Raw genomic sequence first — 27,702 nt, forward strand, 5'->3', positions numbered from 1 at the left:
AGTCAGTTAAGCTGCTACCCTCAGCTCAGGTCATGATCCCAGGGTCCTTGCTCGGCAGGGAGCCTGCTTCTCCCTCTGCCTATTCTGCCTGCTGTTCCCCCTGCTTGTGCGCCCTCTCTCTCTCTGTTAAATAAATACATAAAATCCTAAAAAAAAAAAAAAAGAAAAGAAAAGAATTTATGTGGTTTATTTCTAGATTTTAAGGATATAATCATGGAAATTACTAGAATCCCCGAGAAAATGCCTCATGATGCCACAACTGAAGATTCAGTGATCCCCTCCAGAAGCAGCTGTCTTAGATACTTGGAGAAATACTTAAAATTTGAATTGGATGAGCATGTAATTTGTTTATATGTGAAAAACATCCTCCTGCCCCTACTTTTATTTTGAAGATTTTATTTATTTACTTATTTATTTGAGAGAGTGTGAGTGAGCTGGGGAGAGAAGCAGAAAGAAAGAGACAAGCTGACTCCATGCTGGGTTCAATCCCATGATCCCAAGAAGATGACCTGAGCTAAAAATCAAGAGTCAGATGCTTAACCGACGGAGCCACCCAGGCTCCCCTTGCTTCCACTTCTGTTCTTAGAATACTATCTCCAAAATTCTCTTCTTATTTCACAGAAATAAGACTTTTAACTTGACAGTTGAATAATATTAGGAGTGTTTGGGTAAAATTTGTGATATTTTCAATTGCTTCATGACTTAAGTGATATCTTGTTTGTTAAAAACAAATGTAATCCAAATGTTGTATCATTATGCATCTTATTCCTCGAGAATTCTGTATGAGGGTACCCCTTTCTCTATTAGATTGCCTCTCATTGTCACTCTTTTAACTACATAAAAATGGATGGGAAGAGGGGAGGCAGGGAAGCAGAGAGAGAAAAGGAGAGTTCCAACGATTTCTTGAACTTAGCAAATTATCTTTCGTACAGTTAACTCTTCTATTTGGACACCAAACTAATATAATTAGCCACAATTAACTCATACGTTTGCTCTCCTTTCTTTTGCTGAGAAGATTTTACCAGTGCACAGTTTATATTTTCGAAGGCTTTTTCTTTGCTCTACAACTTTTTTTTGGGAGGGGGGGGTCCTTTAATCTTTGACTTGGAAAAAAACGCACCACGTAATTATCTTAGTCTTGCTTTTCCAAGTCATGAGCAATGTTCAGTGATAAAACTTTTAGAGGTTTAATAGGATAAGAGGAACCCTATTCCCCACTATGCAATTTTATAACCATTTCTTCTTACTTCTTTCCCAAACTAAAAGCCTTATAGGTTCCCTTAGAGCCTGACCAGAATGGGAAATTGCAAGGCCCAAACCCCCACGTACAGAAGCATTAGGCATTGACCCTGTGGCTTCCTAATAGATCTGCAAAGTGCTTTGTTCCTGGAAATCATCCGATGAGTAGTTCAGTGCTATTGTATGTCTTGTTAGAGAAGCAGAAGTGCCACAGAATGAATGAAAACCTCCCTGCAGAGTTGCTGCATCATATGCTGAGAACATTCTGAACTTTCAACAAATTCATGTTACCATCCTGGGTAGCCATGGTTAAGTCTGCACAGGGGTTAAGTGAGAAATATGGGTCTGCTGTTGAGTGTCTTTTGAGAGTGACAAAGCTCTGGGCGGAAGGGGGTGGGAGACAAGGGATTCCCTCTCAGCCCTTTCCAGACCTTTACAATTATATCACAGACATAAGGGATAATGCAAGAGGGTTCAGGTACTGACCTCTCTGTAGCCTGACAGCCTCAGGCAGGACCACTGACCCTCTCTGCCTTGACATTGCCCCCTCTGTAAAATGAGGACCCTTCTAGATTATGGAATTTACTGAGATACCTAAACAGTTGAAAAGGAAGACAGTTCATTTGTTTTAACTATAGTCTTCTCTCTCTCCCTCCCTCCTCCTTTCTCTCTCTCCATCATCTGTCTATAATCTATCACCAGTGAAACTAGGGGCTTCTCAAATATTCAGTTGAGAGTCTTGCCCTGCCTTTGTTCTTTTGCTTTTGTTTTGGGGATTATCAGGATTCCATTTCACCAAAATACAATCGTTGCCCCTTGTACATTTCCTTAAGTTGTCATTTTTTAAACCACTTAGTGGAGGTATTAAGTGTACATAATTTAAGTGCACATTTTGATACACTTTGATATACATACAGAAATGTGAAACCATCATCATAGTCAAGGTAGTCAATAAATCTATCACCTCCAAAGGCAAAGTTTTCCTGGTACCCCTTTAAACTGTCTTCTGCCCCTCCCTGTAGAGCCTCCATCTCCAAACAACCACTAATTTGTGTTCCGTCATTATAGGTTCATTTTCATTTACATTAAATTATTCAATATAGATCTTTTTCTCTCTGGATTTTCTCTGTGCAATCACTCTTTGATTTACTCATGTGTGTCTATGGCCCTACTGCCCTGAACGTGCCCAACCTCATTGGATTTACCCAGATGTTTGTGTGAATCGATAGTCTATTCCTTCTGTTGCTATGTACTAATCCATTTTAGGAAGATACCAACATGTACCTACCGTACCCATAGGAATTTGGTTTGGTTCCAGGTCTGGGCTATTCCAAATAAAGCTCCTATGAACATTTGTGTGCAGGTCTTTCATTTCTCTTGAGTAAACACCTAAGAGTGGAATGGCTTGATCCTATAGCAGGTGATGTTTAACTTTTAAAGAAATGTCAAATGGTTTTCCAGTGTGGTTGGGAACTCCAGTTCCATGTCCTTCACAGACTTGCAAATGCTTCGTAAGGCCAACCTTTTTATCTCATGATTGAGGCATTTAATTTGGTGTGTAGTGGTATTTCATAGTTGTTTGAATTTTATTCCCATCATGACTAATTATGTCAAATATTTTCTTTGCTTATTTGCCATCTGTATGCTTTCTTTGAAGTGTTGGGTCACCTTTTTTGTTAATTTTTTTTTTTTTTGAAAGAGAGAGACAGACCGAGATAGTGAGAGAGAGCATGAGTGGGGAGGAGAGGGAGAAGCAGACTCCCGCCAAGCAGGGAGCCCGAGGTAGGGCTCAATTCCAGGATCCCAAGATCATGACCTAAGCTGAAGGCAGACGCTTAACAGACTGAGCCACCCAGGCACCCCCCCCCTTTTTTTTTTTTAAGATTTTATTTATTTATTTGACAGACAGAGATCACAAGTAGGCAGAGAAGCAGGCAGAGAGAGAGAGGAGGAAACAAGCTCCCCGCTGATAGGCATAACCAACTGAGTCACCCAGGCCCCCCTTGTTAATTTTTTAATGAGTTGTTCATCTTATGATGGAGCTTGAACAGTCTTTATGCATTCTAGATACAAGTTCTTTACTTTCTAAGTTTGTTGTTGTTGTTGTTGTTGTTTCCTAGTCTGGTCTAGTCCTTTTCACTTCTTAGTGTATTTTGGGGAATATACGTTTTAAATTTGGATTAAGTTTTTTTGTTTGTTTGTTTGTTTTGTTTTGTTTTCCCTTTGTGGATAATGCTTCTGGTATACTCCTGAGAAATCATTGTCTAACTCAGGGTTACAAAGTTTTCTTTGTATTCTTTTCTCATGCTTCTGGGAGTCTCTAAACCACCTATGATGGCCACTAATTGCTCACTGTCTTCTAATACAAAAAGCTGTCCCTTTCAGTCTGATGGAATAATTAAGATAATAATCATTAGCTTCACAGTAGGGTCTCTTGGAAATGACCCGAGCCTGTGACCCTGCATACTCAGCTGCCCATTATGCTTTGGATTTTGGAAACATCACCTCAAAAACTTGACCGCTTGGGATTAACTGAGTGTACAGCAATGGGAGTTTGTAGACTATGAGAACAACACTACTAACATTATATGTGATAGAGCTCAATGGAATGTTGCTGCTTTCCATTACTTAGCCAAGACTTGAAGGATAGGACCCAACGGTCAACACGCTTGCTCAACTTCAAGCAGTCATCTTAACACTGGATGTTCTGACCAACAAATGGTCTTATCTTCATATTTATTATAAACTATTGGGCCATTACCTAAAAGTTGCCCCCTTAAGGTAAGGAACCCTGGACACCTCTTGTCTCACGGACATCCCAAATATAAATCAGAATCATGCATGTCTCTACATGTTCTAAGGCTACAATACAAGGCCTTGTCAGGACACTCTTCATTTCCTTCAGAGTTATCAACATTACTGTTTGCAACCAAGACATACATTTTACTTAACAAAATGCATAAAGCTAGGCTCTTGGAAAAAGCTTTCAATGGAACTTTCATGCCCCTAATAGGTCCCAATTGCTGGTTTAACTGAGAAACATGTGGTCTATTCAAAAACCCCTTTTCAAATTCTAGCCTGACAGATGAGCCTATATTTTGCCCCTGTCTTTACAAATTGTCAATCCTGTCCCCATCCCATAAAGGCTGGTGGTCAGATTGAGGGCACATATTCTCCTGGAGCCCATTAATCATAGATTTACCCTTGGGTCATCTGATATGAGTCCCTGTTGAACCTAAACTTCCACTAAAAAACAAAAACAAAACCCTTTCAAGTGCCGTGGCACATGGGTCAGGTGACTAATAGTCATATTACATCGCATCATAGGTGCTTTCATTGATTTATAGTGTAAAGACCCAAATCCTCCCTATAAGCTGTTGTTTCAACCAAATATGGCAAACGCTGAGACCCACATCATCCCAACTGGCTATCTACCTGAAAAAAAGTACTTCCTGATCCGCATTCCAGATGGAATCTTCCTGGCTTGGAAGCTCATTCCTGGAAATGACATTGACTCAGAGGATATTGCCCCAACCCAAGACCCTCCCCTGCATGAGAGACAAAATTATCCTGGGCACTAAAATCTCTGTCCCAGCAACTTCCATGAGCTATTTCTCCTAAATCACAACTTGGACCTGGGACAGTTTAGCTTCTCTCCCTTTGTAATAGCCAAAGGATTCTATTATGTTTCTGACCTTGCTGTAAGCTTAGCCTGTGGTCCTCGCATACTCTGCTCATTGTTGACGTACTTACACTATCATGACAAAGGGGAAATCTAGTAGACGTTGCTATGATATGTTCTATTCTAAAAACTAATAGAGATTATTGCTTTCCTTAGAAAGCTCCTACCCCATATCAGCCAATCCCGCAAACTTTTGGGAGAGGACTACTCACCCCCCCATCTCCTTCTCCTGCTGCTCTCCTCCAGTGTCATCTCCTGCCCTGCATCTCCAACCATGACCACTCCTTCCCCTTGGCTACATGCAAATATCACTAATCTTTACCTATACCTTACTATCTTATCAGTTCAGATCTTCCAACAATATACCCTCTACACCAGCCACCTTGACCTGAACATATTTCTAACACACTTCACAGCTTTACCAAAATATTATTAAGGGCAAAAATTCCAAGTCTATTTTCCTGGCTAATGCCATCTAAATGGAAAACTTAGTTATGGGCTGACCTGAGCAGACTCTTTATGTTTCTCTTTGTGTCCTGCCTTTCTACTCTCATAATAAAATGCTTTTTATGCTGTCCAGGGCCACATAAGCCTTATGCTCTAAAAGTCCCCACTATCATCACCCCAAAATTTCCTTAATATGATATTAATATTTGATGTTAAATATTACAGAGGCAATTTTGTTCATCATATTTTTCATTTTTCAAATATTTTATGATGTTTTTACATCTGTAAGGGGCCTTGCAGGGATGAGACTGCCCTTTCCAGAGCATACTAATTTCTAGAGACAGTGAACAACTTATCAGGGAACCTGCCCTTCATAAACAACCAGCAAATTCCATGTCCGTATCTCTGACCACCTCCCTTATTTAATGCACACACCAGTCCATTGTGTCTCCTACCCTAAACTGATCCAGAGCCAGGAACCAGATAACTATCAGGAGTCCCTAGGACCCAAGGCCTGCTGGAGTTATTCAAATTAGCAAATTAATTTCCTGGTTGACACCCATGCTTCCTCCTGTGTCCCTGAATGGCATGCCTCGCCTCTCATTTCTAGGGGAACTATGACATTAAACCTCTCTCCATGGCATTGACCTTTCTGGATCATCACTCAACACCTTTATAAATTCATCCCTGGCACAAATAACTAAAGGACTTCCTTTAATTATTTTTTATCTTTTATTTGAATCTTTTTAATTGAATCTTTACTTTTAATTGGATTGTTACTTCACCTTTGTTTTGATAATATATTTTCTGTAGGTGTACCATTCAAGTTTAACAGTTATTTTTTTTCTGTTTTAGTAATTTAAAATGATTGTTCTACTGACTTCTCTTCGGCATTGTTACAAAAGAATTCCCTGCCATCTTTGTCTTTGTTTCTTGGCATGTTACTTTTTTTTTTCTTTTTCCTTATTTATTTAAAAAAATTTATTTTGCTTTGGCTGCTTTTAAGATTTTATTTATATTATTATTTTGAGAAATTTGATTATTAATATGTGTATATCTCAACATTTCTTGCCTATAGATTTTATTGCACATCTTAGATCTGTAAGCTTATGGTTCTTCATCAAGTTTGAAAAATTTCTGGTCATGATTTATTCAAATATTTTTTATTCTATCTCCCACCTTCTTCAAGCACTCCAATTATATGTATTTTGGACCACTTGAAGTCATCATTCAGCCCACTGACCCATTTCCATTAAAAAATTTAAAAAACTCAAATTTTGCATTCTATTTTTTAGTACAACCAAGCTCTTTGCTATTTACAATTTTATTTCTGAGATGCAAAAAATTATTTCCCCCACCTCCATATTTTGTAATTACTATATTCTTCTGTTCAATCTTGGATGTCACAAACTTAGAAAGTTCTAGGATACTTTACTCTTGTATACATAGTGAAAACCTTACCAGAATACAATAATTGCTCCGTGTTTGTCAAATAGATGCATTTTTTTTTAATCTTTAAAATTTGTAATAAATAAATAAATAAATTTACTAAGTTAAATTCTTTTTTTTTTCTTTGTGTGTTGAATTTTGGGATGTTTCTATTATTTTATCTTAAAATTCACTTAACATTTCCTGTACAACATCTAATCTGTTACTAATTCCACTGCTACCAGTGTTTGTCACACAGTCATATGTTGAAACCCTAAACCCCAAAGTGATATATTTGGAGGTAGGAAATTTAGGAGGTACTTAGGTTTAGATGAGGGTGGTCTCTCATTACGAAATTAGTGCCCTTGTAAACAGAGACCAGACAGCAGCTCTCTCTCTCCACTGTAAGATCAATGTCTGCAAACCAGGAAAGAGGGTGTTCATAAAACCCTGAATATTCTGGGCCCTTCGTCTCAGACTTAGCAGCCTCCTGAACAGTGAGAAATAAATGTGGTTGTTTATGCCATCCAATGTATAGTAATTTGTTATAGCAGCTCAAGCTGACTTAGACACCCATCCATGAGCATTTTGTCTCAGAGATTGTGAAATTTTTCTTTAAAATTCATATCTGGGACTTTTTTTTTAAATATTTCCAAGGTTAATAGTTATCATTGGGACATGTAATATACAGTGTAATTGTATTAATGTTTATTATGTTTAATGTTTTAATGTTTAATGAAAATTTTAAAATCTGTATCAATTCTATATTGGTTTAACTGACTGGTTTTTCTCATTATGAGGATTCCTGTTTCCTATTTGCTCGAATTCCTAGTAATCTTTGATTAGCTACCAGACATTGTGAATTTTATCTTGTTGAGTGTCAAGTAATTTTGCATGCTGGTAAATATTTTTGAATTCTGTTCTAGGATGTGGTTAAGTTACCTGAAAACAGTTTGATATTTTTCTGCCTTGCCTTTAACATTTGTCAGGCAAGGTCAGAGCAGTATCTAGTGCCAGTTATTCCCAGTGCTAAGGTAAGACTCTTCTTACTATCCAGTAATTTCTGAATTGTGAAGTTTTCCAGCTTAGCAATAGGGAGCAAACACTGTTTTCAATCCTGTGTGATGCTGGATATGTTCCTGTTAATTCTTTCAAGTGGTTCTTTCCCTAGCTTGGGATATATTTATCATACTCAAGCGCTGCTTAGTATTCTGCTAAATGCTCAAGGGTCACCCTTTGCAGATCTCTGGAATTCTCACTTTTTTTTCAGCTCTCCACTTCATGGTTCCTATCCTGTGGGTTCTCACCAAGTGGGCGTCTCCAGACCTTCGTCTCTGCCTCCTCAGCTTGGGAAGGTGGCCATGGTCAGCCTGGCGTCCCTCCTTTCTTCCACAGCTTTGAAACTCCCTCAAGACAGTGAACTGAGGAAATCATAAGATTCATCATGTTTGTTTCCTATCTCTTAGGCATTATTCTTTTTCTGTCTGACACCCAGTATCATGGAAACCATTGTTTTGTCTGTTTTGTCGGGATATTTTTGGTTGTTTTAGACAAGAGAGCAAATCTGCTTTCTGTTACTTTCTCTTGGTTAAAAACAGAAGTCCTTGTTTACCTTCTCTCTAGCATAACTTGTAATAATGTTTCTATTTAAACACTCTTGTCCTGTTACCTCTCTCCTGTACTCTGGCTTTAATTATATCACCACCTTTTTATGGAATTTCATCAAATAAAATGTCCTATCTTTAATTTCCATGTGTTTGAACCAATTTACTTCTCTCTTTTTTTGTCATTTGTCTCTTTAGCTTCCAGAGTAAAATACTCCCTTGCCCTTGTTCTACTTCTCTACTTTTCTCATTACATACCCAGCTTGCAAGTTAGTATATTGATTTAGGTAACCCTCTCTTCCTTTGTTCCCTATGTGCAGGCACAAACAAAGAAGAATATGCATGTGCTTAATATAAAGTTTTGTGATCAACCATAAATATTTATTGATTCTACCATTGGCATTGCATTAGCAAAGAGAATGGCTAACACACGGATAATGTCTCCCGGGAATTTTGGGTCACATGATAATACTTGATGTTTCTTGATATTTCTGGCACAGTGTTAATTTTTAGTCACTAATATAGTACCTTTATATGTACATAAAACTATAATTTAGTATAGTAAATAAATATAGCATCATAGTATAGATGGGTGAGGTGGGAAAGTTTTAAAATCAGAGATTGCTGAAATTAAATGAGATAACCTATGAGTAACTAAAAGATTAATTAAATAAATGATGGCATATCCATAAAGTGGAATGTTTTAGAGATTTACAATAATGTTACAGAAAAAAATATTTAATGACATGGAATAGTGCTCATGATGTTAAGTGAAAAATTCAGTTAAATTGCTTACATGATATGATCAATATATATTGATATGCCATTATCAAAGGAAATGCTGGAAGAAATGCCATATGTCAAAATTTTAATGTCTCTTAATAGTCAATTTACAGAAGATTTTCATTTCTTTTATTCTCACATGTATTTTCTCAATTTTAACAAATGTAGTACATTATTTTTGTTATTACCTTTTTGGTAGAAAAAACAATGACATTTTTAATTTAAAATTGTTAGCACAAGGTGTGGCACACTGTAAGCACTGAATGAATTTAGTTGTTTGTTTTTTCTCTCTTCCATACCCTCCTCCCTTCCACTGTGTAAGGTGTTGCTTTATTACATGTTGCCTTTATTTTTAAATGTTGTCTATGTATACACTATGAATAAAGAATAAGATTATAAAGCACCTGAGTATAAGATCATAGTCTTTCTGCTATTCTTAACTTCAATTAGTGTAGTACTGGAATGACTGGGATTCACAATGAATTCAATATATATTTATTGATTATTTGAGATATGCTTTTCTTGTTTTTTTTTCCTGTTTTTTTTTATATTCTGTATTAAGAATTGAACAAAGAACTGATTTTCTTGAATACTTTTATAAACTTTAGAGTGATGGGAAATTTTGTAATATCTCTCCTTTAACTTAACCACAATTCAGAAAGTTGTAAGAACCTTCCAACTGGGAGTGAAATAGTTTTGATTAATGTGCTTATTTATTTATTTTTCTTCCTTTTTCACACAAGGCTTTGGATTGGTCTTTGAAGTCATTCCAGGGATAAGACTAATCTATTGACAAAATCTATTGACAAAATCCAATTTCCGCCTGCCATAATCCAGATGAAGGAAGAGAAAACACAGGAGAAACTTACCACTTCATGAAATAATTTCATTCTGCAACCTAAAATCATTACTAACCTCTGTAACACTTAATTAATTGAAATGACTCCAGCCGTGGGATTCTGCAGCAAAGAGGTTCCTAATAGTTATATATGATTCAACCTGAAATTCAGTTATAACTGAAGGATACTTAAACATACATCAATGAATGAAAAATGAAGGCCCTGTTAAATTTAATGAATCATTTGCCTCTTTTTTTCTTCCTCTTGTTATCTTGTTTTTCTTTTGGGATTTTATACATTTTTTTTCCCTTGCTATATAAACATTCAAAGTACTTTTGGTTAGTAGGCATATAGAAACAACCAATTTGTTTTCTTGAGGAGATGATTGTTACAACTTTTTTAGTTAAAAATACCAAAGTACGTGTCTAATGAATTTTGTCCAAGTGTTCTTAATGTGGATCTACACCAAACTAGTCTGATAAATATGGCTATTGAAAAGGGCAACAGTGTCACTGGAATCAAATTTTTGCTTAAACAGCTTTGTCCACTAAAGAAAAAACCCATTTACCACAGGTTTATGTGTAGCTCATCAAGACCTCTAGACTTGAGACCAGGTTGAGTGCACCAACAATTACCAAAATAGTCTTAGCCTTAGAAATCTTAAGATAGCACCCGAAAACAAGTGATTGATATTTAAAGATGAAATCACCAGTACTTAGACATTTCCTTGAAAATGTCTCTTTTCTCTTCCTCTGATTTTTTTAAATTCTCACACCCACATCCGCAGTTGAAGCGTCTAATGACTTCCTTCTTCCTTCTCGTCTAGAACTCATACTGCTTTCCACCTGATCTGTTCTTCTCAAACACTCCTCACATCATCCTCAATAAATATTTATTGCTTTGGGATAAAGTCTGAAGAAAGCAGGCATCTATTTAAGGCCTTCTCTCACCTCCCCCAATCTTTAATTTATACCCAACACTTCTTGTTCCAATCAATGTTGTCAACTGCTTCCTCAAAAGACTGTGCTAATATTTCCCAAGTGCTTGAAATCAGCTGGATGCCATGCTGTGTCCTGGGACTGTATACTTGGGGGGGGGGGAAAGAAGAAGAAGGAGGATGAGGAGGAAGAGGAGGAGAAGGGGGAGGAAGAGGGGGAGAAGTAGTCTCTTGCTGCTTCCAAGGAACTAAAAGCAAAGAGATCAGGAAGTAAAACAGTGGATCATGTTCAGCCAAGGGTGATGAAGTTCTTTCGGTGATGTGTACGTTCAGCCTGCTGTATTACTATAAGAAAATGATATAGAAGTAAGATTTTGCAGTGACAGCACAAATAAAATTGATAAGATTTCACCATTTTCCATGACCAATGAAAATGGTCATAACAAGTACATGAAAAAAGGTGAAGACTGAGATCTGAAGGCAGATGGGACACTCAAAGCCTAGAGGAGATGTCACAGCTAGCAAACTAGTAAACATGAATCAAAACTTCTTTGATTTCTCTTCTCATTGTCCATATTTTGTTGAATCTAGGGGGTGAGTTGTGGTCATGTCATTCCCATGGACCCCCCTGCTCACTCTTAGAAACTCTGAAAAAGTGGTGTAGTTCTGAAATTAACCAAAGAAAAGAAATGGACAAAAAGCTGGAAAAAAGAAAGTGCAACAAATTAAAACAAAATCCCACCTTCATGAGTTTAATTAGAAAAGGAACTCCTTACAACTGTCATTCACACTTCTTGGTTTTTCTTTTTCCACGCTGATCTCAAAGGAGTACACCAACGGACTACTCTTTCTGACTCATTTCTTTTTTTCATGAGGAAATCAAGAAATTTTGATATGGATGAAGCCACCCACCTTTAGAGATGAATATCCAAACAGACTTCATACTCCAATCTTCCTGCGAAGAACCTAGTATTTTTCTGTCCCATCCACAACAATGATGAGAGAGACTTGAAGGGACAGCGTCAGCTACAGAGTTCCAAGGTTTCATGGTCGCATTTTCATTCACATTAAGTTCCACCCGTATTTGAGATGAAAAATAAAAGGAAGGTGGCACTTAGCATTGAAATGTATAGAACACTTCCATACGAATGTATATAGTGTGATCTTGATTTGAGACAGATTCTGTTGCCTGGAAAGATGATCTGAATGTAAAGATCGGTTGTCTTAATGGATTTTTAAGGCTGGCCATGTCTTTAGCTCTATCTGTGCATATTTAACAAGCATCAATGAAGAACACAACCTTGTTACATGTTATTCATTCTCTAGTGTGTAGTTGTATTAAGCCAGCAGAACGGAATCTGAAGCCAATAGCAGCACTTGCTTTTAGGCAACATTTGTTCTCAACGAATGGCATGAAAGAAAGGCCACATTATGGGCAACAAAAGGACATGCAGTGGATGAGCTACTGAGAGGAAGGAAGCCAGAAGGGAAACTGGCAGGGCAAAGCAGCAAAGAGCTTCTAGAAAATATCAGAGTGCTCTGTTTTCTTTTTCCTTTAAATCAGATAATACTCACAGATTATACAAAGTAATGAACAAATATAATAAAGAGCTAATCAATACATTTCAACTTTTTTTTAAAGATTTTATTTATTTATTTGACCGAGAGAGACACAGCAAGAAAGGGAACACAATCAGGGGGAGTGGGAGAAGGAGAAGCAGGCTTCCCGAAGAACAGGGAGCCCAATACAGGGCTTGATCCCAGGATCCTGGGATCATGACCTGAGCCTAAGGCAGATGCTTAACAACTGAGCCACCCAGGCACCCCAATTTCAATAGTTCCAATACCAGTGTTGTTTTGAACGGTCTAAGTTTTTTTTTTTTTAATTATAAAATTGATATGACAGCATTATGGAAACTTTGGAAAACCAAGAAAATTTTATTGCGATTGCACCATTAACCCCCCAACACAATCATTATTCATTTGTGTTTATCATCTGAGACATCTTTATCATAAGCTTCTGTTTTTGTTTTTGTTTTTTTTTGTAATTGTAATCACAGTGTCTATACAACTTCACGTGGTGCTTTTTCATGTTTAATTATGGAAGTGCTTTTCCAAGATGCCACACTATTATCCTATTTAATATTTAAAGGTTCAATGATATTCACCTTATTCATCCTATCATACTGGGTTTAGCACTGCAGGTTTCAGTTTTTGTTTTTATTACTTTTTTTTTTTCTTTGACAAAGTAACACTGCTGTGTTGTACACACGGGTTATATATGAACTCATGGGCATTTCCTCAGGATAGGATATCAGAAATACATGTTCTCTTCCAAAGGGTCTGAATACTTCACAAATACCTTTAATATCTATTGCCAAAATGACACCTGGAAAGAGTTGTTGTTTCAGAATGCATTTATATGTATGTGTTGTTTATTTATAGTACAAATGTATTACAGTAAAACCCAGAAAAAATTGAAACAAAAATCATTATCAAAGCTAAAATGCAGTAAGTAGCAAAAACAGAGAAGAAAAGAATCATACATGCAATAAAACCAAACAAATTTGGTTTAACGGGAAGCAAGGAAATTATCAAAGACCAAAGATGGGACAATCTGAGCATTAAAGAAAAGTGCCTTCCTTTTACTGGCACCCAATCCAGAATAACTCATTCTATTTCTTTATCATATCTTCTTTTTAAACTCTTGACACTTTTAAGGAGCCCTGGCGAGGAATTGCATGACCTATATTCAAGAGAAAAAATAAATTCATTAAAAAGTCTTTTGAGAATTTAGAATCGAGTGCATAAAAGTCACTTTCAAATTTGAAAGGTAGGGCCAGGCAATGGCTAGCTTAAGGAAACAATAGATTTCTATGACTTTGAGGTAAACACCATCAATTGCTTATGTTCAACAGTCTCTCCTTTTTAATCTAATCTATATATGACTTTATAGTGTTGCTTCTTCTAATAAAGAGTTGTGCTAAATCGCTTGACATTAAAGTGTCTCTGACTAAAAAACCCAAATTGCTCTGAACTTATTCTAATGACATTAAAGACATTCTGGGAGACCTTGCCCAGGACTGTCCCATGGGCTGTCCTAGTTTATCCACCAGCATCCCACAGTGATTCTGAGGATGGTAAGACCAACAGGACTGGCGTGACGGAGTATATGGCTCAGAAACTTGAGTGTTCATCAGAATCAGCTAGAGGTCTTATTAAAACAGCGACTGTTGAACTCTATGCCCAATGATCCGGAGGACTGCGGTGACCAAGAGTCCATTGAGGAGAGCATGGTTCTGTGAAAAGATGAGGTTAATCATCTTTATATACTCGTGTAAAGTTACGCACATAAGAATGTGCATTTCTCATAAGTTCCCGGGGGGATGTTGATGCTGTCATCAACATCTCTATCAGCCCAGAGCCCACACTCTAGAAACCAACAGTGGGGCAGTACAAACACCTCTAAGTCAAAGGAGCTTGGGTTTTAAACTCAGGCACCACTACCTACAGTTGACATGATCTGAGCTTTGAATTTCCATGCCTAAAAGGGAATTCTAGCAGAAACATTGTTGAGAGTATTATGACGTCAGAAGAACAAAGTTTCTGAATCTCATGGATTTCTGAAAGCAATCAATACTTCTGCCTGCCTGTTGACCTTGGAGCCAATCTGGGGCTACAGTGGGCATGCCAGGCTGAATTTAATCCCAAATCTGAATATTTAGCATGACCTCAGCCTATAATCTGAGTTTGATTTGGTTTTCCAAAACAAAACAAAACCCAAACAAGTGGAATCAGCTTCCCACCCATAACAACCTCCAGGACCATCTTACCTCAGTTTGCTTGAGGGCTTTGCCTCGTGACAGCCAGGCCAAGTTCATGTGTCTGGAGGTTCCTGAGAGCCCCTGATCCCCCAAGGAAGCAGAGGCACAAGCTCAAGCTCAAGGAATCCACCCACATTGACACTTGCAAGTTTCCTAATTGAGCACAGTCACCTGACATTTGACCAGTTGTATTGCGATAAAGGGTAAACGGTGGTCTCTCCCCATAACATTAGATCTTTAACCAATTAGAATGAAGCTGTCCTCCTGCCCGTATGTCTTTTAGGTCTTTCAGTTCATCTTAGAGTTTTAAGTTCAATGCTGCCTTTGGGATTTTTTTTTAAGCTTTAAGTTTTTTTTTTTTTTTTTTTTAAGGCTATTGAACTATCCATTAACAGCAAACAATAACATGTCCGCAACAATGTGACATCCTTGTCCACTCTCAAAAACATTCTCCATGCCCACCTGTTCTTCAAAGCATTTCCCCTGTAGTAATCCAACTTTCATCGATGACGGCCGGCATCTGTCCCTATTGTTTTGGCCCGTGTGGTCCCATATCATGTCTTTCATCTGTTGAGAGCTTTTGTTCTTTGGGCACATTATAATACTCCTTACATAGTTCATGGCACATTGGTGCTGTGAACACTAGCAGTGATCTTAATAAGGACCAACAGTAAATAACAAACGCGACAATAGATACAATATCCTATGACAACTCAGATCACAGCATCAGCCCTGCAACCCGAGTCCTACGGGACTGGTCCAAAGCACTTTGTGAGAAATGGCAGCAGTGGGCTCTCTGCAAGCTTTTAACCGGGTCTGCACGGGGGATCTCCGACCAGGTCTGTGATATGGCAGAAATGCTTGGTTCTGCAGAAGACAGATGTAAGGCCATACTCCGTGTTAGGCAATGCTCTGGGCTGGGTGCTATAAATAATAATAAAGATAAATAATAAAAAAAGTGAAATGTTTTAAATGAAAGGTGATGCACTGTGAACTTAACACACTGGCCCTTTAGCCTTTCTGTTAACAAGGTAATCTGATTGCCATTGATTTTTTTCACCTCTGTTACTAAGAAGGTGATGAAATGCTGTCCACACAGATGTATTGAATCAGATACTAAACAAAGAGCAACATAAAGAACAATTATCAGCAACCTTGCTTTCAGCCTGCTGATTATGACATTACTGGAAGACAAGGTCTGGGTGACTTAAAAAATAAAGCCAGGGGAAGGGTGTGGAGATAGCAGGAATGAACGCAGGTAAGTTTCTTCTGAATAGACCCACGTTCATTTCAGAAGAATTTCATATGGAGCTTTGTCTCTGCTCCATAGCTTTAAAAGGGGCCATTTCTACTTCTGCAGTTTACTGATAGGCATTCCAGTGTGATCTAATTAACTACCTTTATTATGCCACAGAGAAAATAGCACGGTAGAGATGAGTCACTAATGCACATGTTTTTGCTATATAGATTGTGGCTGGGTATTGCACAGAAAGAACGCTTATTGGCCCATTGGGGTTCTCTAAGTAGCCCCCAAGAGAGAAGCAAGACCCTAAAATATTCTGAGAAAGGCCACACTTATGACCTGTCAATGAACCCCATAGATGGTTTGTGATGAGTGATTAGGACACCTTGTTTGAAATGTATGACCAAAGTAGAATTTGCATACGAATGCTGACTTCATGGCCCATGCCGAAATAATTTCCTAATCTCAAATATTTCCAGGTTTCATTTTTTTTATTTCATTTTCATTAGCCCAGTTGCTAAAGTCCATGATAAAGATATGTATGTCTCAGCAATTTTCCTACCTTTGACCATATGCTTTTCCCTAAATGAGAATGCCTCCACTATCTTATTATCTCTGATGACGTGTACTTCTATGGCAATATCTCATCATAGCATTTTCTCAAGGGCAGTGCTCCAATTCTTCTGCCCTGACCAACTCTGGCAGGCATCACTAATTGACTGTGAAAGTGGAAAATGCAGTGGTCTGAAGAGATCACTTTTTGGAAACTTCAGTACAGTTTGGGAAATGTAGTCAATTGAAGCAAAAACAGCTTGATAGTGTGATCAGGCCATAGGGTGGTTCTAAAACAATATAGGAAAATTTGTAAAAAAAAACAATCTGTCACCACAATTGACGACCATAATTTCAATACAAGGATGGAATGCGTTACCGAAAATAGCAGAATTAGAATCGTTGGCCCTAACGTATCACATCATTCTCTTCAGCCACCGCCCGGCAAGAGTCTGGTAGAAATCAGGCTTGACAATTGGGAAAATATAGAAAGAGGTGCAAAATTCTGAAGATAAGCTCCAAATAGTGTGGACACTAAGCGAGGAGGGAAACTAGAGAAATTTTAAAAATATAGCTCTTTTGAAAGCCAGGGTAAAGGCAGAAAACTCTTCTTATACTCGACGTGTTGGGTGTGACATCTTGTCCTTACATGAATTGTACTCGGGTGGCAGACATTACTTGCCACGGTGGGACAGTAGGGTAGAGGGAGAAGTCATGTGGGAGAGCAATGGCAGAGAACTTGAGCGTGCTCCAGAAACACTTGGAGGGTGGGTTTTAGGGGTTGCTGGATCCCATTCCCAGAGATCCAGATCTGCATTTCTCACAAGTTCTGATGTGTGACCTGGGCTGCTGGTTATGGAAATATCTTCAGGGTATTTGTGAGCTTTAAGGCTTTTGTCAGGGAAGATGTCTTTGACGTCTACTCATCTAGTAAAAGTCCAAACAGCCAAGGTTTGGTTTAAAATATTAAGTGTTGCGGCTTTCTAGCTTATGAATTTGGATAAATGACTAATGCTAAATCTCAAAATGCAAAATACTACTACTTTCTCCACAGATTAAATGAGATGTATAAAATAGGGTAGCCTTGAATCGAGCAAATATGTAAAATATACTTCCCTTAATCTTCTTTCTTTGAAGTACAGATGTCTAGCTCCTGGGGAGGAAATGGGCTCCAATAGAGAGAATGGATACTAGTGGATTTTGCCACAATACAGAAGATGATGACTCATCTCAGAAGTGTTAATAAAAATTGTTTCATGGGCTAGAGCTTCTCCTGGATATTGCAGATGACCAGTGGGATTCTGAAGAGCAAGGAACCTCAGTAAGTATTAGTAAGCCAGCTATAATTAGAATTAACTGGTGTATTTTACATAAAAATTATTGCACTAATGACTTTAATGGTGACACATCTACTTCTACTTCTCAAAGGCCATTTTTTTTAAAGATTTTATTTATTCATCTGACAGACAGAGATCACAAGTAGGCAGAGAAGCAGGCAGAGAAAGAGGAAGGGAAGCAGGCTCCCCACTGAGCAGAGAGCCCGACGTGGGGCTCGATCCCAGGACCCCGGGACCATGACCCGAGCTGAAGGCAGAGGCCTTAACCCACTGAGCCACCTAGGCGCCCCCTCAGAGGCCATTTTAATGCCTCTTGGACGTTTATGGGACACACAGTTATAAAACCTACAGTTTACAAACTTCAAATAAGCATGGTAGGGCTGGGGCAGAGAGAAGACACTCTCATACAAGATTGTTTGGAATATAAGTTGACTCAACTAATAGGAGAATGTATATGAAAATCTTACAAATTTCACACATTATGATTCAGAAATTTCAACTTGGGAAACATACCATAAGGAAGATCATAATGATAGAAGAAAACAAAGATTATGTGTAAAGAGAATCATTAAAGCATTATTTGCATTATCCAAAAAAAAAAAAAAAAAGGAAAGGAGAATAAAAGGGAAATGATAAAGCCAATTAAAACCCATGTTAAATGAGGAAAAAAATGCCAAATATATTTGGAATAAGGTCATAGCTGTGCAGAGAAATATAATTGTTTTTCTTTTGTTTTGTTTTTTCTTGCCCATATCCATAAACATGACCTTGAATTAGTGGTTCCCAACCTGGGATGACTTTGTTGTGCACGGATCATTTGGCCCTGAAGGGCCCATATGTAGGGATACTTTCATCGTCACAGTTGGGGTGAGAATGATACTGGCATCTAGTGGGCTGCAGATGCTGTTAAACATCTTCTCATGCACAGAGCAGCCTCGATAACCAAGACTTTTAGCTCAAAATGTTAATATGACTGAGGTTGAGAAATGGCCTCAAACAAATTCCATGACTTCTCTAAAAGTGTTTGCTAATATTTAAAAACGAAAAACAATAATACTGGGGTGCCTGGTTGGCTCAGTCGGTTAGACACCCACTCGAATTTGGCTCAGGTCATGATCTCATGGGTCATGAGATCAATTGAGCCCTGCATCAGACTCTGGCCTCAGAGGTGAGTCTCCTAGAGATTCTCTCCCTCTGCACCTTACCCCACTTGTGTGTGCATTCCCTTTCCCTCTCTCTATCTTTTTAAAATAAAATGAATAAAACCTTAAAATGAAACAAAACAATAAAACTATCAAATTGGATTGTTTAGAGGAATTAAATGAAATAATCTCTGAAGAAAATTTGGTCTGGCCTTAAGTCAAGTCCCGGTGAAATTTCATATGATTTATTTATCACTATTCCACCTTTTTAAAATTTTTTTTTATTTTTAGAAAAAGAAAGGAATGGTAGAAAGTAAATGAACTTTATCCTTCCTTCAACTTTTCAATTTTTTTCCTAGCTTTCTCCCATAAGCATATAAAAAAGCAGATATTTATAATATTGTTTGTATTTATTTATCTGTTTACTTATTTTTTAGAGAAAGTGAGCATGTGTGAGAGGTGGGGAGGGGTGGAGAAAGAGGGAGAGAGAGAATCTTAGGCAGACTCCACACCCATCATGGAGCCCGTGGAAGGGCTCCAGCTCATGACCCTGACTGAGATCATGACCTGAGCTGAAATCAATGGTTGGACACCTAACCACCTGAGCCACCTAGCCACCCCTTAAAATATTGTTTTGAAAAGAAGAAAGACTTTGTTGTGAAGTTAACAACCACAGGTACATTTTTTTTTTTCTTATTAATCAGGAAGTGGGGAATTTGAGGAGTTGTATGGGAAGGCCAAGTTTGCAAAAACCTTTTTCATTTTGACAATCATCCAACTATTACAATAGAGCCAGCACAGTTTGCCAGCACCTTGTACTCAATGAAAATGATTTATTTTCAAGTTAAACTTTGAGATAATGAAGACTTGGAGCATGCCAAAGAGACACTTTTAGGTACCACTTATGCAAAAGAATTCCCGTTATAAGAATAGTGATTGGTTAATGGTTCAAAAAAAATTAATAATGATGATGCCACTCTATTGAGGATTTGCAATGTACTTGGGGGCCTGCCCTGGAAGAAAAGTGAAGTAGTACTTATTTTTGATGAGAGACAAGTCTAAATACATGGAAGAAAAAAATCTTTCTATCTTCTTGAATCAAATGCTACAGAGTCTAATTATTATTAAGAATGGAATTTTGGGGGCACCTGGGTGGCTCAGTCAGTTAAGCATCAGACTCCTGATTTCAGCTCAGGTCATTGATCTCTGGGTTGTGAGATTGAGCCCGGAATCAGGTTCCATACTGGGAGTGGAGCCTGCTTAAGATTCTCTCTCTTCCTCTCCCTTTGACCCTTTGACCTCCCCACTGTCAAAAAAAAAAAAAAAAAGAGCCAAAACTGAGTAGCATGTGTATCTCAATTATATAATAGAGATACCCAGGAAAAATGAATAACTCAAAAAAGTGATTTTAGATTTTAGGATTAAATGCCATCTTGTAGGGGAAGGGGATAGTTGTCCTCTTAGGGAAGAGTAAGGCTTTCAGGAAAGGTGATTTTTAGGAAAGATGAAGGGGCCTTGGAAGAATAGATGGGGCTGGGATAGTTTGTGACAAAGTTTCTCTGGGTGTAGTGTGGACTTCCAGCTGCCCCTCCTGTGATAAGAATCCATCTTCCCTGACTGATGACACTCCCAGGGAGGGGACTTACTACCATTAGGTTCTTCTGGGAGGATTTATTTTTAGGCACGTAAGGGGAGTTCAGAGAAAGACTTTCCCTACATTTGCCGGTTTTCAAGCACCTGACAGCTGAAAATAATCAATATACCAAAATGGCACATTTTGGGGTGCCTTGGTCTTCTACCCTTCAGAATCCTGACGTAATCCTCTGTCCAGTTTATGATGACCCCAAGGAGGTTCAAGCAATGGTAACAGTACTCTAAGGTCAGTTGGTGGTGACTACAGTTAGGATCAGGCTCTGGATGAGAACAACACTTCCAGTCAATTCCAACCCTAGAAAGTAGGTAGATGAAGAAGGGTCTGGGATGATTTCAAGGAAAAAATTTCCCAGATGATGAACAAGTGGGCCTGAGACCCTTGGAGGGAACTGGCGAGCATGCAGCAGACCACGCTGTGACCTTGCTCTTCCCAACCCCCTTGCAGGAGCCTGAAGAATCCATTCAAAAGAAAACGCAATGTGGGAGCCAGACCACTGATTGAGCGTCTCTTGTAGGTATCTTATGCCAGTGTGTATTTCCAAGTTAGCGTTGTCCATCTTAGTTACAGAGCAAGTGGGAAGAAATATTTGAAAATAAAGATTTTTTTTTATGGTATTTAAAGGGAGCACAAAATGCATGTAACACAAAGCCTAAAGGAAATTTTGCTTGTAGAATTTCCACATCACTTTCACCAAGCTAACCAACCCTGTGATTTTTTGGACAGGGTTATATAGCAAGTACTTAAACTTCTGGTTGGCTATCCAATTCCAACCTTCAGCCTTATGGAAGTCCCTTACCAAATATTAGGGTTAGAAACTGCCTTGTCTTGGGATGGCCTTTGATAGGGGAGCTCTGGAAAAATGCAGGTCTTCACTGGGAAAGGCTTTTTATTATTATTTTTTTAAGCAAATAAAATCCCAGAATGGATTTTCTTTCCAAGATGTGTTTTTGTTTTATCACAATGACCTTTCTGAGAAAAGATGAAGCCAGCCTCAGGTAAAAAGAAATGGCCACATTTCATCTACAGTTAGCCTCCGTGACCCCTGAACTTGGTTTTTCTATCTGTACCTCTTTTCATGCACCATTTCTCCTGGTGTCTGATAAGGGACACTCGATGCTTGAGCAAGGCCAGATTGGAACTTTGACTTTTATAAAATAGCCAGTAAACAAATTCTGTCCCACTTTAATTGGTGATATCATTCCCCTTTTTTTTTTAATACCACAAAGCATCGATAAACTGGCAGAATTGATAAAAGGCAGAGTGAAGAACAGTAAAATGGCATCATGAAATCAGGCGCCATTACCAGTCAGACATCCTCAGCTATCACGCATGATATTATAGAAGTATTTGTATATAATGTACAGGGAGACAAGTACACACAACCACTCACACACGAGCAATAATATCATCTCATCTCCCCCCCCCCCACCCCTCCCCGTCGCCTCTTTCCCTATCTCTAACACAAAAGTCAAGAGGTTTAGGAGCACGCACAAAAAAAGAGATTTCTAAGAGAGCAGGCGATTGGGCCGGGGTCATTCGAAAGGGTAATTATTGTTAAATGTCAGGTTAACTCTGAAGGCCTCAGCTCATCCAACTGAGAGCAGATTAGCCCAGATGGAGACATTTTCAACACGGTGCTGTCTGGCCAATCAGAGACAGCTGGGATTAGCCAAATACCTTCTCTCATCTGCTTGCTCACAGAAAGGTCAGTTTCTGCTCATTGCTTCTCTTTTAAGAGGTGCTTTTTTTTATTTATGGCAGCCGTGTGCAGGAAATCAGGTCCCTTTTATCAGTGAATTAAATATTCAACATCTAAAACCCACTTTTTGAGAGTCAACTTCATTCACTTTCAAGACCACTTTTATCTTTTTTTAAGTGCCGAAGATATACCGGGCGCGTGTACGCGATGGGTAATTCACCCCCCTTCCCTCCCGCTAAGCTGGAGGTCTGCCTGTCGTGTTTTGCGTATTTTTGAAAGCTTACTTGTTTCATTTCATGCATTTTCTTCTTTAAGGGCGCCGGTTTATGTTTCCTATCATTTTCTTCATAAAAAGAAGAGGGGAAAATGAAACTAACCCTGGAGTGCTCTAAAAGATAATCTGTTTTTATGTACAGCCTTTTCTCCCCCTAAGCAACGGAAACGAGCACATGCATAAAAATCAGTGACAAAACGAATAGTAAGAAAAAACAAAGATCATGGATTTGTGATTCTTTAAACTGTGTGTGTGTGTGCATATTTTTGTGCATGAATACACGTACACACACACACATTCTGCAAATAATGTCCATTTTTTTCTAGCGCAGATCTGCATTTACTGACTGTATTATTAAATATACCCGTGTATGAATATGTGTGTATTCTTAGGAGAAATATGTGGTAGCACTTCTATATGCCTCTAAAAATGTAGTTATTTTCCCGTCTTAGGATGCAATCAATGTGAGGCGTTGGAACACTCATCTTCTGAAGAATTTGTTATAGAAGCTGAATGAGAGCATTGCAAGGAAACCCTTTGCCTTGTTGCTAATATGAACCTGTTTTCATTATGTTCCTTTAATTCAGCCCTGCCCCAACTGGTTTTATGAAAGTGAAGCTATTTTAAACAATATGACAAAAAGGTAAGTAAAATGGAATCTTTAATCTGGAAAATTTACTACGGTTTTACATAATATAGTTGCTTTAAGCAAATATTAGGATAAGAGGCACAAGGCAATCATTAATAATGATTCATTCCTTGTAAGAGTATCTCCCATGGCTAGGTTACATAATGTTCTTATTCTATCGTAATAGACTAAGCAATATTTCAAAAACTCTAGGACCTAGAACACCCAGACCTTGTTTTTTTGTTGTTTTTTTTTGTTTGTTTTTTGTTTTTTTTAAGATTTTCTTCATTTATTTGAGTGAGACAAAGTGAGAGAAAGCACAAGAGTCGGGGGACGGGGGTGGTGCAGAGAGAGAGGAAGAAGCAGACTCCCCACTGAACAGGGAGCCAGATGTGGGGCTCAGTCTTGGGACCCCAGGATCATGACCTGAGCCAAAGGCAGATGTTTAATCAACTGAGCCACACAGGTGCCCCCCGACCTTGGTTTTTAATACCATTCTCCACTCAAAGGAATCAGGGCTCCTTGGAGAAATGCCCCATTTGAGGACTAAGGCAAAATCCAAGATGAAGCTATAGAACTAGAAAAGAAGAACTCGAAAAATAACCCCACTCTGATGGGGTTATATCAAAAGAACATAAGAGTCAGTGGAAAGGGTGCCCAGTGGTCTGATAAAAAAAAATAAAGGAACTACTATGGAATTATAAGGGTGCCCAGTGGTCTGATAAAAATCTGATAAAAAAAGTAAAGGAAGTACTACGGAATTAAACTCAAGCAGAAGATGAATATTTATTCAATATAAGTAAATTATTGAATAAATAAATAAGTGGGGGATGATTGACAAATCTCTTATGGAGAAGCATTCCAAATAATTCATGTAAATACTTCATCAGCAATACAGGGAACATAACACTCTGTCCTTCAGTGTGAGCCATGCTTCATGACTTCCTTCCAACAGCCCCATAGGGAAAGGGTAGAAAATGAATAACTTTGCAGTGGGGAAACCTGACAAACCCTACCTCAGCTGGGTGACTAAGGTTAGTAACAGTGGTAAGGCATATCGATATGATGTGATGAGAATGGCACCTTACCTCGGTGTTCTTCCTGCCAAAAACATTCGACCTCAGTCTAATGATGAGAACAACAGCAACAAAAATCACAAACAAATCTCAATTACAGAAAATTCTACAAAATTCCTGGCCAAGACTCCTCAAAACTTTCAAGGTCATCCAAAGCAAGGAAAGTCTGAGAAGCTGTCACCACCCAACGAAGCCTATGGAGACATAACAGCTAAATGTAAGGTAGTGTCCTAATTGGGTTCCTCGAACAGAACAAGGACATTAGGGGGAAAAATGGAGAAATCTGAATCAAGTACAGTCTTTTGGTTCATAATAATGTATCAATACTAGCTTATTAACTGTGGCAAATATGCCATACTGATGTAAGATGTTAATAAGAAAAACTGGATGCAGGATAATCTGTACTATCTTCAAAATAATTCTAAAAATCTGAAACTGTTTTCAAATAAAAAGTGTATTAAACAAAATTTAACATCATTAAAAATAAACTCAAATCATCCCAAATGGCTATATTCTTTAGTATTTTCAAATCACTTAAATACTCAAATTGCATCGGAATGGAACAAATTCCTAGGGTTCTTAAAAGAAAAAATGTAGTGTTGAAGAGCGATATTGAGAATTCAAAGAAGGAATTATGCTTTAAGAAAATCAACTCAATATATGTTAATTAAAAAAAAATCAACTCAAGCTCTTAACACTTAACTTCTAAGGCAAACTCACTTAAACTCCAAAAAATGCATTTCTTCAGAAATGACCATTCCAGCTGCTATGATCCCTTGAACTCTGCTCCCATGTGTTGGCTCTTTCTCACCCCCTCCACTCTGGATTTGGACCTGAACTTTGACCAACATGGATCTTCAGTCTACAAGATCAGCCTGGGAAATGCAGAAAGAGTTAATATAAATACAGACATAGTCTGTTAAATACTGGCTGATTGCCCTTTTCCAGCTGGGCCCTAGGAGTACAGACCGCACCATGCCAAGATACCAATCAGATCATGCATGAAACACACCCACAAAATGTTCCACCCGATTTTTCCGCCCTTAACTAAGTCACACAAGTGGAAGCATATTAGATTCAGTGGTCGTGAATAGTTATTTCAATGCTTATCCATGTAAAGGTATTCATAGCTTTCATGCCAAACTTCGACCAATTATTTCTCATTTCATTGGTAATAATTGTGCTTCCAGTTGCTACACATGCTCAATTACTAAGTTTATCTGGTGAAATGTGCATGTAATTTTATAAATATCTTCAGATTGTTGATTCTCAAGAGTGGTCAAATGGGAATAAATTTTCGTGTCCACAGGAGACACTTATTTCTAACTCTAAATAATAGCAGCTTTATTAGTTCTTTAATTTACATTGCATTTTGGAGCTAAAATGCATTTGGCTGTTTTTGTCTCTCTGAAAAGAGAGATGAGCTTTGTTGCCAATTTAACATCTAGAGATTAAACCATATAATGACTCCGATGTTAAGAAACTTAGTCTTTAAGACTCTTCTTTTAACGATGCTCAAGGAGCAATAGAAAAACAAAATCTCAGAGTAGGAGTTCACTTATATAATTCTCATAAGAGAGCTGGTAGTTTAGGTTCACACAAGAAATAGAAAATTCCTGAGTTTGCCCACTGCTCTCTTGTAGCAAAATAAAACCATAGAGAAATATCTTTTAAGGCAATAAAAGGAAGGTGTCTCCTAGTACAGACATATTTCAATTGTTATTGTTTTCTGAACTGACTGGATGATGCTGGATAATAATGGGAATATTTTTGACAGTTCCTTATTTATGTGCCTCTGGATCAGTTTGTGTCTGAGCGTGGGTAAGCTTCAGAGTTGCACAAATCAGAGTAATATGTAAGGTTAATATGGTTGAAATGAATTCATTTACTCCCCAAATGCATTGATTTCTAGATTCTGATAAAACAACTTTAAATTGCTCGCCCACCACAGAGAGTTATTTATATAGGAAGTAGGATATAAATGCAAAACGGGATTATAAAAATAGGATTCTGGAGGAAAAAAATTGAGTTCAGTTTTGTTTTTTGAGCCACCCAAGTTGCAAAGTTGTTCAGCAAATGCATATTAATTTACTGCAGAAATAATAAATGAAATCTTTCAGCATGTGACCTCTCTGGCACAAATATCACTGGAGGTAAATTCCCTTAACGTGGGAATAGAATTTCTGCAGGACTTTACTTAAGACAGTCTGTTTTGCGATCTGGGTTTAGCATAATATTCTGTGGAACTAAGATATCATGGGAGTTGACTGATACTGACTTCTATAACTATGCTAGTATTTTGATTTCAGAAATTCACATAAGGACAATTGACTGAAATGTTTGATATCAGTCTAGTGATTCTCAGATCGGACTGTAGAATGGCCCCCAAAGGCTTATTGAGCACCTACTATATGCCAAGCCACTTACAGGTACTGAAGAAATAGAAAGACCCATTTTGCCTCAAAGAGGCTCAGGGCATCCTCTGTGTTTTTGTAGCATGTGAACAGTTGCAATGCATGCATTAATTGTTTCACTAATCATGGAGTACATTTCTATCTCTCTAGGTTATATGCTCCCAGAGAGCAAAGTTCATTCCTTATTTCCTTATCTCCAGTGCATAGCAGAGTGCCTAGCACTTAGTAAACATTTAAGATGTACTTCCTTGAATAGAAAAGAATAAATAAATGGGAGACTACTAACTGTGAACACAAAATACATTCTCCTTTTTTTTTTTTCTTCCCTCTCGCTATCAAAATACTGACAATATTTCCCCTGAAAAATACATGTCCTAGCCTTCCTGCCCACTTCCTATGGGGTTTCTCGGAAAGTTCTTGTTCTTGCTTCCAGTTTAGAAATAGAGCAACCCAGCCGGCTTGAGGACCAATCTCTGGGAGCTGTATTATTAAATGAAAGTCAAGATTTAGGAGTGATAAAGCAGAAGTAAACAAATAAACCAAGAGCAACAAAAACATCCAAAACATATACAGAGTCCAGGATCCCAACAGTACCGTGGAGTCCCCCTCCCCCCGACTGGCCTTGGAAGACCTACTTCCAGAATTCTTTGGCATAATAGAAAAATAAGCTTCTGGCTTATTTAACTTCTATTTCCTGTTCTGCTACCAGTAGTAGCTCACAGAATTTTTCTTTCTTTCCATTTCTTTTTTTTTTTTTTTTAAGATTTATTTATTTATATCAGAGCAGGAGGCAGAGCAACCAAAGGAGAGGCAGAGGGAGAGAGAAACAAGCAGAGTCCTCACTGAGTGAGGAGCCCAATGTGGGGCTCGATTTCAGGACTCTGAGGTCATGACCTGAGC

This window comes from Meles meles, chromosome 6, assembly GCF_922984935.1.
Source record: "Meles meles chromosome 6, mMelMel3.1 paternal haplotype, whole genome shotgun sequence".
Lineage (NCBI taxonomy): Eukaryota > Metazoa > Chordata > Mammalia > Carnivora > Mustelidae > Meles > Meles meles.